This window comes from Crocuta crocuta, unplaced genomic scaffold (genome assembly GCF_008692635.1).
Source record: "Crocuta crocuta isolate KB4526 unplaced genomic scaffold, BGI_CrCroc_1.0 scaffold172, whole genome shotgun sequence".
Classification (NCBI taxonomy): domain Eukaryota; kingdom Metazoa; phylum Chordata; class Mammalia; order Carnivora; family Hyaenidae; genus Crocuta; species Crocuta crocuta.
The window spans coordinates 7,258,763-7,270,822 of record NW_027528872.1 but is presented as its reverse complement, the minus strand read 5'-3'; the positions used below and the strand labels follow the sequence as shown (position 1 = coordinate 7,270,822).

Here is a 12,060-nt window from a genome sequence, read left to right as displayed (position 1 = left end):
GAAGGGTAACTGGATTCAGCTTCTATTCTAAAGGTAGAACCAACAGAATTTGCTGAAGACTTGGATAGAGTATGATCAAAAGATGTGTTTACGATAGTTTAGTTTTTGGTGTAACAGAATCCATAACAGTTCTGTTTACTGAAAAAGACTGGAAAGGGGGAGAAAGACTCAAAAGGAGGTTAGTCAGCGGGAAGGAAAGTCTGAGATATCCATGACGCATCCAAGTACTACAGCTGCAGACAGGAGTCTGGAGCTGTGCAGAGAAGTCAGAGCTGGAAATACAGATGTCAGGACTATTAAAGCCTTAGCTCTAAGGAAAGTATGACAGAGGAGAGGAGAGCCCAGGCAGGAGCCTTGGGATACTTCTACCTTTAGAAACCAGAGAAGGCAGCAGCAAGGGTGACTAAGAAAAGCAGCCAATGAAATAGGAAGAAATCGCAGAGAATGAACGTTGTGTCCATGGAGAAAGATGGAAAATATTTCTAGAAGAAGGGCATGTTGCAAATGCTGACGAAGAGAAAAGTGAGACACCATTTTGTAGGCACGATGGGGCGCGGGTGACATGGACAAAAGTGGTTTCCAAGGTGGGGAGACTAATATCTGATGGCGGCTTCAGGACAGAACGGTAAGGGAGGAAACAAAAAAAAAGCACAGAAAACTTCAAGGACCTTGCTACTTTAAGGGCAGCAGAGGGGCGCCTGGGTGGCTCAGTCAATTAAGCATTTGACTTGATTTCCACTCAGATCATGATCTCACAGTTCATGAGATTGAGCCCCAAGTCAGCCTCTGCACTGAGAGTGTGGAACCTGCTCGGGATTCTCTCTCTCCCTCTCTCTGCTCCTTCCCTGCTCATGCATGCAGGTTCTCTCTCTTAAAACAAATAAACATTTAAAAAAGGGGGGGGGCAGCAGAAAAATACGGAGAATTGCTGTAGACACACGGCAGTCAAAGGAAGGCTGATTTTGTCTTGAAGCCAAGAATGGCTTCATAATTAACTCTATAAATTCTAAACCCTAGCAGAAAATAGGCAGAGAATAGACGGTTTCTTTAATGAAAGTAATGCCTTAATATAATGCAATTCCCAGAAATACCTTAAAGAGTATTTAATGAGAACAGTCATGTCAAGTGAATTCTGCATATTCTAGCTATACTTTTTTTCCTTTAGTTACTCACTTATTTTGCTGATTTTTTAAGTCAGCAAAAATATAGTAAGTGCCCCCTATAGGCCAGGCACTTTGTTAGACAAGGGATCCAAAGAGTGGTTACTCTGTCTGCAGATGCTCCCCCCACACCCCTACGTGGCCAGGGCTGGACACAGCTTCTGGGACTTTGGAATACAACAAAATGTAACCAAAGAGTTGCAGTAATGACATTTTAGAAACGTGCATTTTACGTGCATATCCACTCATGCAAAGGTTAATTCTAACCATCAGTAACACTGGGTAGAAACACAAAGGCACCTCGGGTATGACTTCTAACAAATCAAATAGTGTCACAAATTAAAGATTAAAAAAAATCAAAAAGGAATCAAATCATGTGTTCTGGAATCCGCTCAACTCCCTATAGAATGCGATCCCAAATCTACAAGTTGCAAACTCAAATGCATCTAGATCACAGACCAGTTCCTGGACTGCCTTCTGTGTTTTTTCTTGCTGACCTCTTTTAAAAAGGTGGAGGGGACATTTTGGTACCACTCACTGGTGGAAGGGGCCAGCTGTGCGAAAGCTTTTTTCGGTTTATTTGAATTCTCACTTTGTTCAAGGGCAAGGACTGACACACCACTGGTAAGCAGTCAAGGCAAAGCAAACATTCAAATAACTTGTTAACAGGAGACGCTGTCCTGAGAGAATGGGGACAAGGAGGGGAGTTCTTCCCTTTGCCAAATCTTTCCGCGGCTATTTATTTATTAAAAAGCAGTGAAACAAATTCCGGAGTCAACTTTAACCCTAGCACATGATCTGCCGAGTTACTTTACAGCTGTCCTTTAAATTTTCACAGCTCATTATTGCTACCTAAATAGTTACCCCACAGGGCCATCCTTTATTAATTCTATCTTTCTATTAGGTTCCTCGCAACATGCTGCCAGTTGATTTTGGAGGTTGGAAAGAACTTATGACCATAACATAAATGTTTGTTGACTTGGTTTACATTTATCCAAGGAGAAAGCTTGCTCCATCTGCTAGAGAACCATAATGAGAACACGGACCTGGATTCTTATTGCTACGGGAGTCCAGTACCTTAAAATTGCATTTAACAGCCACCAATAGTAACCTATATCCAATCTCATAAACATCGCTGAGCACAAAGAGAGTGAGGTGATGTATAAAACAGAATAAAAAAAAAAAAAAGTCTGTGCTTCTCCTGAGCGAGACAACATTTTTACTGGTCCATATGCTAAGCGATTAACAGAAATGTGACAAACTTGCTGGCAACTGGGAGAAGAGAAAATAAAATTGCATCAGAAAGCCTAAAAAAAAACAAAAACCAGAATATATCCATTAGCACTACTGGAAAACTGTTCAATGCTGTGTCACTTTCTTTTTTTTTTTTTAATTTTTTACTGTATTTATTTTTGAGAGAGGAAGTGTGAGCAGGGGAGGAGCACAGAGAGGGGTAGGGAGAGAGGGAGACACAGAACCTGAAGCAGACTCCAGGCTCCGAGTTGTCAGCACAGAGCCCGATGTGGGGCTTGAACTCATGGACCACGAGATCACAATCTGAGCCAAAGTCGGATGCTCAACCGACTGAGCCACCCAGGAACCCCTATGTCACTTTCAAAAATACTATTTTTGTTAAAAAGAAAGAAAGAAAGAAAACTCAGTATTAGTGTTATAGTTTTTGAACTAAGAAGTTACTGGAAAACAACAACTATATATATATATATTTATACATAATATAAGTATTTCTATATTTCCCCTGCAATGCTTTAGCAAATGAACAATTTTGTTTGGCCAAGCTGCCCATGACTGAACAAGGCTCCTTCCGTCTTCTTACAAATAGATCAGTGGCCTTTAACACATATGTCAATTTTCTTACCTACAGAAATTTACCTGGGCAAGAGAGACAACAGCTTTAATTTCCTCCGCACAGAAATCGTTATCCCACGCTCCTCTTACCCTCTCTTCCGACCTGGAAACAGTGGGCAACAGAGAAAAGGTCCACGGAAGGATCACAAGTGTCCACTCACCACCCATCGTTTTTGGCACATCACTTGCCAAAGGCTGTCTGACCTCGGTTCTAGCTTGCGTAACATTCAAATATTCTTGTGCACACATTAAAAACAGGGGCGCCTGGATGGCTCGGTCAGTTAAGCATCCAACTCTTGGTTTCAGCTCAGGTCATGATCTCAAGGTTCTTGAGTTTGGCCTCCACGTCAGGCTCTGTGCCGAGAGCACGGAGCCTGCTTGCGATTCTCTCTCTCTCTTGCTCTCTCCACCCTTCTCCCGCTCATGCTCGCTCTCCTCTCTCTCTCAAAATAAACAAACTTAAAAAAAATTAAAAACTGAATTCTGATTTAAATCATACTGTCATGTTTCAAGTTTCAGTGTTTTTCTCATTTAAATAATTTGTAAAGGGCCCAGTATGACTAAGATAATGCCAGACAATATTTTTAATTTTTTTAATGTTTTACTTATTTCTGAGAGAGACAGACAGCATGAGCAGAGGAGGGTCAGAGAAGAGGGAGACACAGAATCTGAAGCAGGCTCCAGGCTCTGAGCTGGCTGTCAGCACAGAGCCTGACGCAGGGCTTGAACCCACAAATCGTGAGATCATGACCTGAGCCGAAGCCAGATGCTTAACCGACTGAGCCACCCAGGCGCCCTGCCCTGCCAGATATTTTTAAACAAAATATTCAAGTGTTCTTCTCATATTCTACACTGAATATGCTACTTTTACAAGTAGAAAACTGTTAACAGAAAGTTTCTCCAAATACTCATTGACCAAAAAACAACAACAAACCTACACATTCAGCACAGAAAATCTGGGAAATGCATAAATGATGAACCAAAACAAGCCAACGCAATTCTACCACCTTAAGATAACACATCAGTATTTTGGTGCATTTCCTTCTAATTTTTTTCATATATGTGTTTATGTGCATAACTGAGCTCATAACATGTGTGCAATAGTTTTAAATCTTGCCTTATCCATTTTTTATCTAATTGTCATTTTTACTCATTGAATAATTCATAAACACAATTTATAACAGCGATAGATAACTTTATTGAATAGACGTACTTTACTTAGCCACTCCCTTCTGGAGAATTAGGTACATTTTTTATATGTGTGTGTACACATGTGTATTTGCCTTGCTATTACAGATAATGCTGTTATGAATCTTTGTCCATAAATCATTAACCACTCTTCTACTTACGTCCTTAGGACAGATTTTTTTAAAGTGGAATTATTAGGTCAAGGAGTACAAATATTTTTAATACTCCTAACGTATACACTGGCAACTAGTCCCCCAAAATGGCAATAATGTGTAACTCTAGCCCCAATAAGCACCATCAGCACTGTGGGGGGTAGACTCCCAGTCACCAGAGTATGGTTTACATCCCTACCCTGCGGTGGGCAAAGCTTGGATGTAACATATGAATTTGAGCAATTCATTAAAATATCTGTGAAGGCATAGAGCAACATTTACTGCCTAATCTTATGAGGGACTTTTAAAAACAATATTCTAAATTTACATAGAACTACACAAAATAAAATAGGAATGGGCGCTGTGGGCCACATTCATCAACTGTGTATCTCTGAACTTTGAGTTACAAAAAACACCACGGACACGAAAATCTCTGCTTTTTACCCAAAATTTATTGAAAAGTAGGATACGGGTCACTGTTGTTATACTGGGTGATTTTAATTTGTAACATGCATTTCTCTAAAAATAAATTGGTGTGTAAAAACTGCTGACAGTCGGTTTCTGGCAATATTTGCTGGCATTAAAAATTGTAAATTACCATTCATTTCAAAGCTTTGTTCTCCCTTCCCTACTGCTTTTCTTGTCCAAAAAGCATTTAAACACCTCTACTTCTCTAAACTACTAGAGGCAGTTAAATAACTCAAGGCACTGGTTTTCTTTATTTTTCCTAAGAGAGAGACAGACAGAATGCAAGCAGGGAAGAGGGGCAGAAGAGGGGAGAGAGAGAATCCCAAGCAAGGTTCATGCTCAGCATGGAGCCCAACATGGAACTCAATCCCATGATCCTGGGATCATGACCTGAGCCAAAATCAGACGCTCAAAGGACTGAAGCCCCCAGGTGCCCCAAGGCATTGGATTTTAAACTGGATTTGTTCTTGCCTTACTACTGGACTTCAGCAAAGATGCGATCAATTCCCTAAGTGGAAATCAGAACTCTTGAGGCTTATCCAACTCACTGGTCTCAGAAGAAATTAACATGACCATAAGGAAGATCTGCTACTCCGTTCATAACTTCAGTTACGGTCACCGTAATTCTATTATTTTCACTGCAGTTCTGAGCGGCTGATTTAAGTGTCTGAGAAGATTCTCCCAAGAAAGCACCTGGTAGTACAATCTCTCCAGTGAAAAGACTATAAGGTACAAAAAAAAAAGAAAAGAAAAGAAAAGAAAAAAACAGCTATGAATAGTACCCCCATTAAACCTACACGTCAGGGAACTACCCTTTCGTCCACACTATAAAAATCATTAAAGGACTCTCCACTTTAGCATGGGATAAATGCTGTTCCCAGAGTCCTAGCCTGATGTTCCTGAAGAATGGCTGGTATCTCCTACATTACAGAGCTTTCTTTAAGCCTCTCTTTCACATCTACATGGAAGGATTACCAGCATTTCTGTTGGCAAAAGCAAGCTAAAGGTATGCCTACTCTCAGACTAAGAAAGGAAATACTTCCCTAACATTTACTTAACTTATTGTTCAGGTTGTGAACTTAATGCTTTTATAACCTCTTTTCAACACGCTGCCAGAATAATCCTTTGGGAAAAGTCTTTCCTGCATTTTTCGATTTGATTCTTTTATTTTTGAAGCAATGCCTTTGCTTTCCTAAGGACGATCAAAGCTGTCTGCCTGAATCATCCCCCTCCCCAGAGTCCTATATCAAATATTCTTATAGTTTTCTTTCAGGTTCAAGGAATAACTGTGATTAATCTGTGAACAAAAACCTCCACTTGGGACCTGGATAGGTTTTCAAAACAGAAAAGTCTCTAAGTTGGTTTCCTTTTTAAAAAACCATCTTATTCTGCATGACACAGTAATTTCCTTTTTAGAAAACAAAAGACTGGTCTTTATTTGCAAATAATCTATTCCATAACATGCTATTTCTCAACTGTTGATTTTTTTTAAAAAATGGACCATCTGCAGTAACGAAGCAAAGGAAAAAACAAAACAGGTTCACGGAAAAATTTTTTAATGCTATCAAAAGGAATTCAGCACAATTTCAATTAGGGAAGTCAAACATACACTTCTTTTTGCCCACCCGCTGAGCTACCTTGACCTTAACCACATCAAATTGTAACTCTCCCATACGTTTTCTTCACTCTGAATATCTGAATAATTTACCTAAGAAGCTAATGCCATTTTCTATTCAGTCTTCTCAAAGAACCCTACCTTCTCTACAAGATAGTCATTCAATCAATGAACTTGATACATAGGGTGTGTACGCTGGGCAATGACCTACAAGGGGTACAAAGGTAAGGAAGATGAGGCATCAGGCATCATTCCTGAACTAAAGGATTCTGCAGCCTAACTGAGAAGAGAGGCACAACCGTAACTGGCTTCGGAACAAAGCATCCTAAGTGAGACTTATGACAATGAGCGTGTGAAATATATTCAGAGTTCAAAGCAGTGGAATCCATATTTTATGCAACAAATATTGCATCAGGCTGTGCTGGGAACTCAGTCACAGACAGATAGGACGTCCGTCTCCCTGAGGCTCGTGGTCAGGTGAGGGCAGGGACAACTAAAGAAGCAACCCAAACACAGACTCACCCAACAGAATAACTAACCTTTTTGCCACAAGGGCTCCTGTGATTATTCCACTTTTTGGACAGCGTTTTATTCAGCATCAGAACCTTTTCGATCAGCAACAAAAAAGCAGTACTTTGATATTATAACTTCTGGCAGAGATACACCCACCAGTCTCCATGACCCCATGGTGTTCTGTCAGAAAGTATCGAACAGGAGCATTGGAATGGCCTGCTGTATTTGGTTGAACCCAAAACACTCCTCTGTGTACCGACACCACATTGAGTGGGAGGTCGGTGAGCATTTTCTGCTAATCTCTCTGCTCTGTGAGCACTATTTCTGTGAGCTGGGGTGCACTCCTGTGTTTAGCCTTTATTTCGCCATGATGTGTTTTTTTCTGTACTGTAAGTTTTTAAGGGGGGGGGTGTGAGTGAAGACCACTATGAGCCTTAAAAAGACGCGTTGTCTGAAAGTCGATTTCCTGTCTCTCCACCAGCTCAGGAAGAGGACTTACTTCTTCATGGTCTTCCTCCCCCAGCCAACAGCCTCAATTCTTCTCTTTGTTGAGCCCAGTAAACTCAGTACACTGTATTTAAGAACATACTATATTTATTTACTTCCAAACTACTGTTTACCACCTGTACAATTCTTTTTTTAAACAAATTTGTTTCTATTGCTCAGTTGACTTGTTTTTCCATGTGTGAAAACTGGTTATCTTGGATTGGGATGGAATATGCCATGATTATTTTTTTCCATCAAAATCAGTGAAATGGTTTTTGCTAAGAGGCAATGCTTTTAGGAAATAGAGGTTTTCAAGAATCAAAGTAGTTAAGTGAGGGGAGGTGGGTGAGCCACAGAATAAAGCAGGGATGCTGCAGGAAACACAGAAAGGTCCCTTCACCTGGACGTAGAGAAGGTTTAAGAAGACTCCTCAGAAGAAACAACGATCAGGCGAATTAATGGAGGACTCTGAGGGCAGGAAAGAGGTTGTGCTCCAAACAAAAGGAGCCACCGGTGTGCATACAGAATTAGAAGGAGTAAAGAAGTGGGGAGCCTGTGTGGCTCAGCCAGTTAAGCATCTGATTCTTGATTTCAGCTCAGGTCATGATCTTGACGTTCATGAGATCAAGCCCTGTGTCGGGCTCTGCACTGACACCGCAGAGCCTGCTTGGGATTCTGTCTCTTTCTCTCTCTGCCACGCCCCCATCTGCATGCTCGCGCTGTCTCTCTCTCTCTCTGTCTCTCTCTCAAAATAAATTAACAAACATTTAAAAAAAAGAGTAAGGAGGGGCGCCTGGGTGGCTCAGTCGGCTGGGCATCTGCCTTTGGCTCAGGTCATGATCTCACATTTCATGAGTTCAAGCCCCAAGTCAGGCTCTGAGCTGACAGCTGGGAGCCTGGAACCTGTTTCCGATTCTGTGTCTCCCCCTCTCTCAGACCCTCCCCAGCTCATGCTCTGTCTCTCAAAAAAAAAAAAAAAGTACAAGGAGGAGAACAGGGGTGGGAGGTAAGGCGGTGTAGGTGAGCAGAGGCTCCAGCATCCAGAAGAACAGCATCAATCAGGTCAGGGTATCTGGCTTTTATCCTGAGAGGGGAGTATTAATGGCTTCTAAGCAGGCAAGGGACAAGATCCAACTTGTGTCTTTGCAAAATCATTTATGCTGCAATGTGGAGCACGGCTGAGGGAAGAGAAGTTAGAAGGCCCTGGGGAATAAGGGTGGAGGACTGTACTAGAGAAATACCAGGGGATACATTTAAAAAAAATTTTTTTAAACTTTTAAACATGGACTTATTTACCAGATGTGATTAAGAGGTGGCACTGACAGGACTTAAGTGTGAATGATTTGGACTGGGAAAGAACCGGTCTCTTAGACATCTTTGGAATCCATTACCGTCCCCACTCATCTGTTTCCCCAGTGCTTTGACCTTAAGAAAAAGAACAAGGCTGCTGTCCAGATTTCTACTTGGACAAGTGAGGGAGTGCTTGATGTGCGTTCCCTTAAGTACAGGAAATACACGAGAGGTGGCAGGGTTTTCCATGGTTTGTTGTTGCTGTTTTGATGGCAGCAGGGAATGGAGAGTGCGTCCCTTAAGGGGTAGAGACAATCAGTTAGTTGGACATAAGTGGAACTCTAAGAAAAGGGATCAAGTAGGCACAGAAAGAAGCCTGAAGTGCTTCAGAGATTGGAGGGGGTCAATAACAGAGAGACAAAGGGGTGCTCCCTTGAGAGGCAGGGAGAATCCTAAAAAAAAAAAAAATCCACCACATTAGAAGGAATAGCAATTCCTCATTCAAAACCAGCGTTATCAATACCACGAAAACAAACTTTTAAAACAAAAAGGAAAATGGGGATGAAATAGAGATGAACACTCAGGTTTCTTAAAAATGAGTTTCAAAATGTCACCAAATTTCATACGCATATGCCTTTCAAAGGTACAACAATTTAGGGTAATCGGACTCATTCCTTAACTGCTGACTCCTTCTTGATCGCTCCAGCCTTTGATCTGTGACCATCCTCACGCTCTACACAGGGGGCCTCAAAAAAATGAGAGTAACAGCTGGCACACATCTTTCAGTGATTTCACAGGAGGAGCGGATAGGGGCAGGAGGAGGGTGAGGAAAAGTGGCAAAGTGCTCTCCCAAGTCCAGCTGCAGCAAATACGCCATCTAACAGCACGTTAATCTATGGGGGTTACTCTGTTCTCTTAGAAATGAAAGCGTCGCTTAGAGCAGTCATGTGCAACTGACGATGATGCATGCTCTGACCTGCCAAGTCGCTCGGAGGCAGTAGGAGGAACACATAAATCTTACACATGTAGGGCTGCAGGACATCAAACACCCAGGTCCACATCAGTGATCTGCAGTTGTCTCTTCTTACCAGAACTCAGACTCCTGCATATGAAGTGCAGCTCTTCACACTGCCCCTTTTATGAGCACCGTGATGATCGCACATTCATTCTGATCGACTTCCTGAAAACTGTTGACACCTCCAGGCTTCCCAACCCTGCCCCCCACGTCCCCCGCGCCCCCATCGAGTCAGCCAAGCGGACGCGCTGATCCTGTTGTCTGCAAAAGCATTTCCTTTCACTGTGGACCATCAGGAGCAGAGGAATAAAATGGAAGTGACTTGGAGTTATGGCACCAAAAAGGCCAAATGAGCAAAGAAATAATCAACTCCACATGAGCCGCTTCAGCTCCAACACAATGAAAAGGGCCTAGGACTAACCCCAGGAAAGGTCACGGAGATCAAAGGTCACCAGCAGAAAAAGGCAACAGTGAGCGGCCGCCAGCGGCGATGGGAGTCTGCGTGGTCCTAATTACGCACCGAAAGAGAAGGGGTCTAAGTGTGGATTTCGGTTCTCTTCACAGTATTCGTGTGTTTAAAAAAGTCAAGTGTTCCTGTGCCACTGTCTTTCAAAGAGACTATTTCTTCCTGCTTCTAGAACACAGGAAACCAAAACTCATGGAGATAGGATAATCCTGGCAATCACAGCAAGCTGGAGAGGAGCATTATGAATATTCCAAAACATAGCTGCAAACCCAGCAAAATTCTACAAGAAGACTGCGGAGAGATTATTAAAATGACCAAATACAGCAAGTTTCAAGAGGATTACTTTGCAGGCACCAAAGAGTCAACACTTGCCACAAATCAGATTTTCAAGCTTGTCACTGGAACTGGCTTCACGGGGAAAAAATAACAGGGTTATGGTGACCATGAAACAAAAGCTACCTAAGAGCAAAAGCATTTAAGTTTGCGTTTAAGTTTGCTAAGAACTAGTTAAACTTGAGCAGACTGATCTTATAAAGATCTGGACAGACATTCTGCTAACTCGTTTTGATGAAGGATGAGAAGGAGGAATATGAACACATTTGAAAGGGGGCTTTGGAGGAGTGTCAGCTAATAAATTTAATAGAGTTGTTATTATGTCCAGGGCATTGCTAAGACCTTACCAAATGAAACAAATTTTTGTTACAAAAGGCTCCCCCTCAGGGGTTTGGTTTAGATTTCATTTAATTTAAAAAAATTTTTTAAATGTTCTTTATTTATTTCTGAGAGATAGAGACAGCATGAGCAGGGGAGGGTCAGAGGAAGAGGGAGACACAGAATCCGAAGCAGGCTCCAGGCTCTGAGCTAGCTGAGAGCACCGACCCATAAACAGTGAGATTGTGACCTGAGCCCAAGTAGGATGCTTAACTGACTGAGCCACCCAGGCGCCCCTAGATTTCATTTTAATAACAAGGAAATAAAGCCTCAAGGAGAAATTCATTTCCATGAAATGTATTCTAATGTATACAATTAAACATTTAAGGAAAAAGTAAAATAAAAAAATTAGGAATCTAAGAAAAATATCTGTGCTGCAAATAAACTTGAATTGATGCTGGCTGGGCACCGGACCTTCATCGCCATGACTTTCATATTATGTTACCCGCTGAGCTGGAAGCTCCCTAGGGATCTGGAACATAGTGGCACTGGTTTCCAAGGACGTCATTCCATACTGAACCATGGCTGCACAAAATAACTGAAGGAATCTGGGTGTCTTAGGCACTCCTGCCTTGTTCCACTGGTGATGGGAATAAGACCAGACACAGCTTCATCAAAGTTGTCACAGTATCATGAAAGAGTGACTGTGCATTGATAACAGGACTCTTCGAGCACGTTCCTAAATAGACATGCAAGTTGATCACAGATTACTATGTAGTCACTACCTAATTACCTCAAATGGACTGTTAAGTCTACAGACATGTGAAAACACGCACTGGCCTGTATGAAGGAAACCTGCACCCCAGAAAACTTTGATAGGCAGTTAAAGTCGAAGAAAGGATCAAGATACAATGCCTCGATGAGCTAGAAAATAGAAAAATCAATTAACATCATGGTATCTCTGTAAACACAGCACAATATAGCTGGTCCTTTGAGTCCAACTGGGGCAGCCAAAGGAGTGAGTAGCTGTGCAGAGCATGAGGTCCAGCCTGTCTACCAGAAATGAAGCTGGCGATTAAGTATGCACAAAACAACAGTGGCTATACTGGACCATTAAGTGAGGCAACAGTAAACAAGATGGTCAAAAGAAATAATTCAAGGACACAGTGATTCAGAAATCTCTCTCTCAC

At 41.9% G+C, this 12,060-nt stretch overlaps 1 protein-coding gene across 7 annotated transcripts in view; it reads right to left on the bottom strand.

Moving 5' to 3' along the window:
* CDON (cell adhesion associated, oncogene regulated) overlaps positions 1-12,060 on the bottom strand; it is a 101,595-nt gene that overhangs the window by 65,931 nt on the left and 23,604 nt on the right. The window contains exon 1 of one of the 7 annotated variants that reach the window (XM_077756582.1): positions 3,051-3,103. The exons of the other annotated variants lie outside the window; for them this stretch is intronic. The gene's annotated coding sequence lies outside the window, so the exon portion shown is untranslated. Of the gene's footprint in view, positions 1-3,050; positions 3,104-12,060 lie in introns of those variants that run through there. 7 annotated transcript variants of the gene reach the window in all.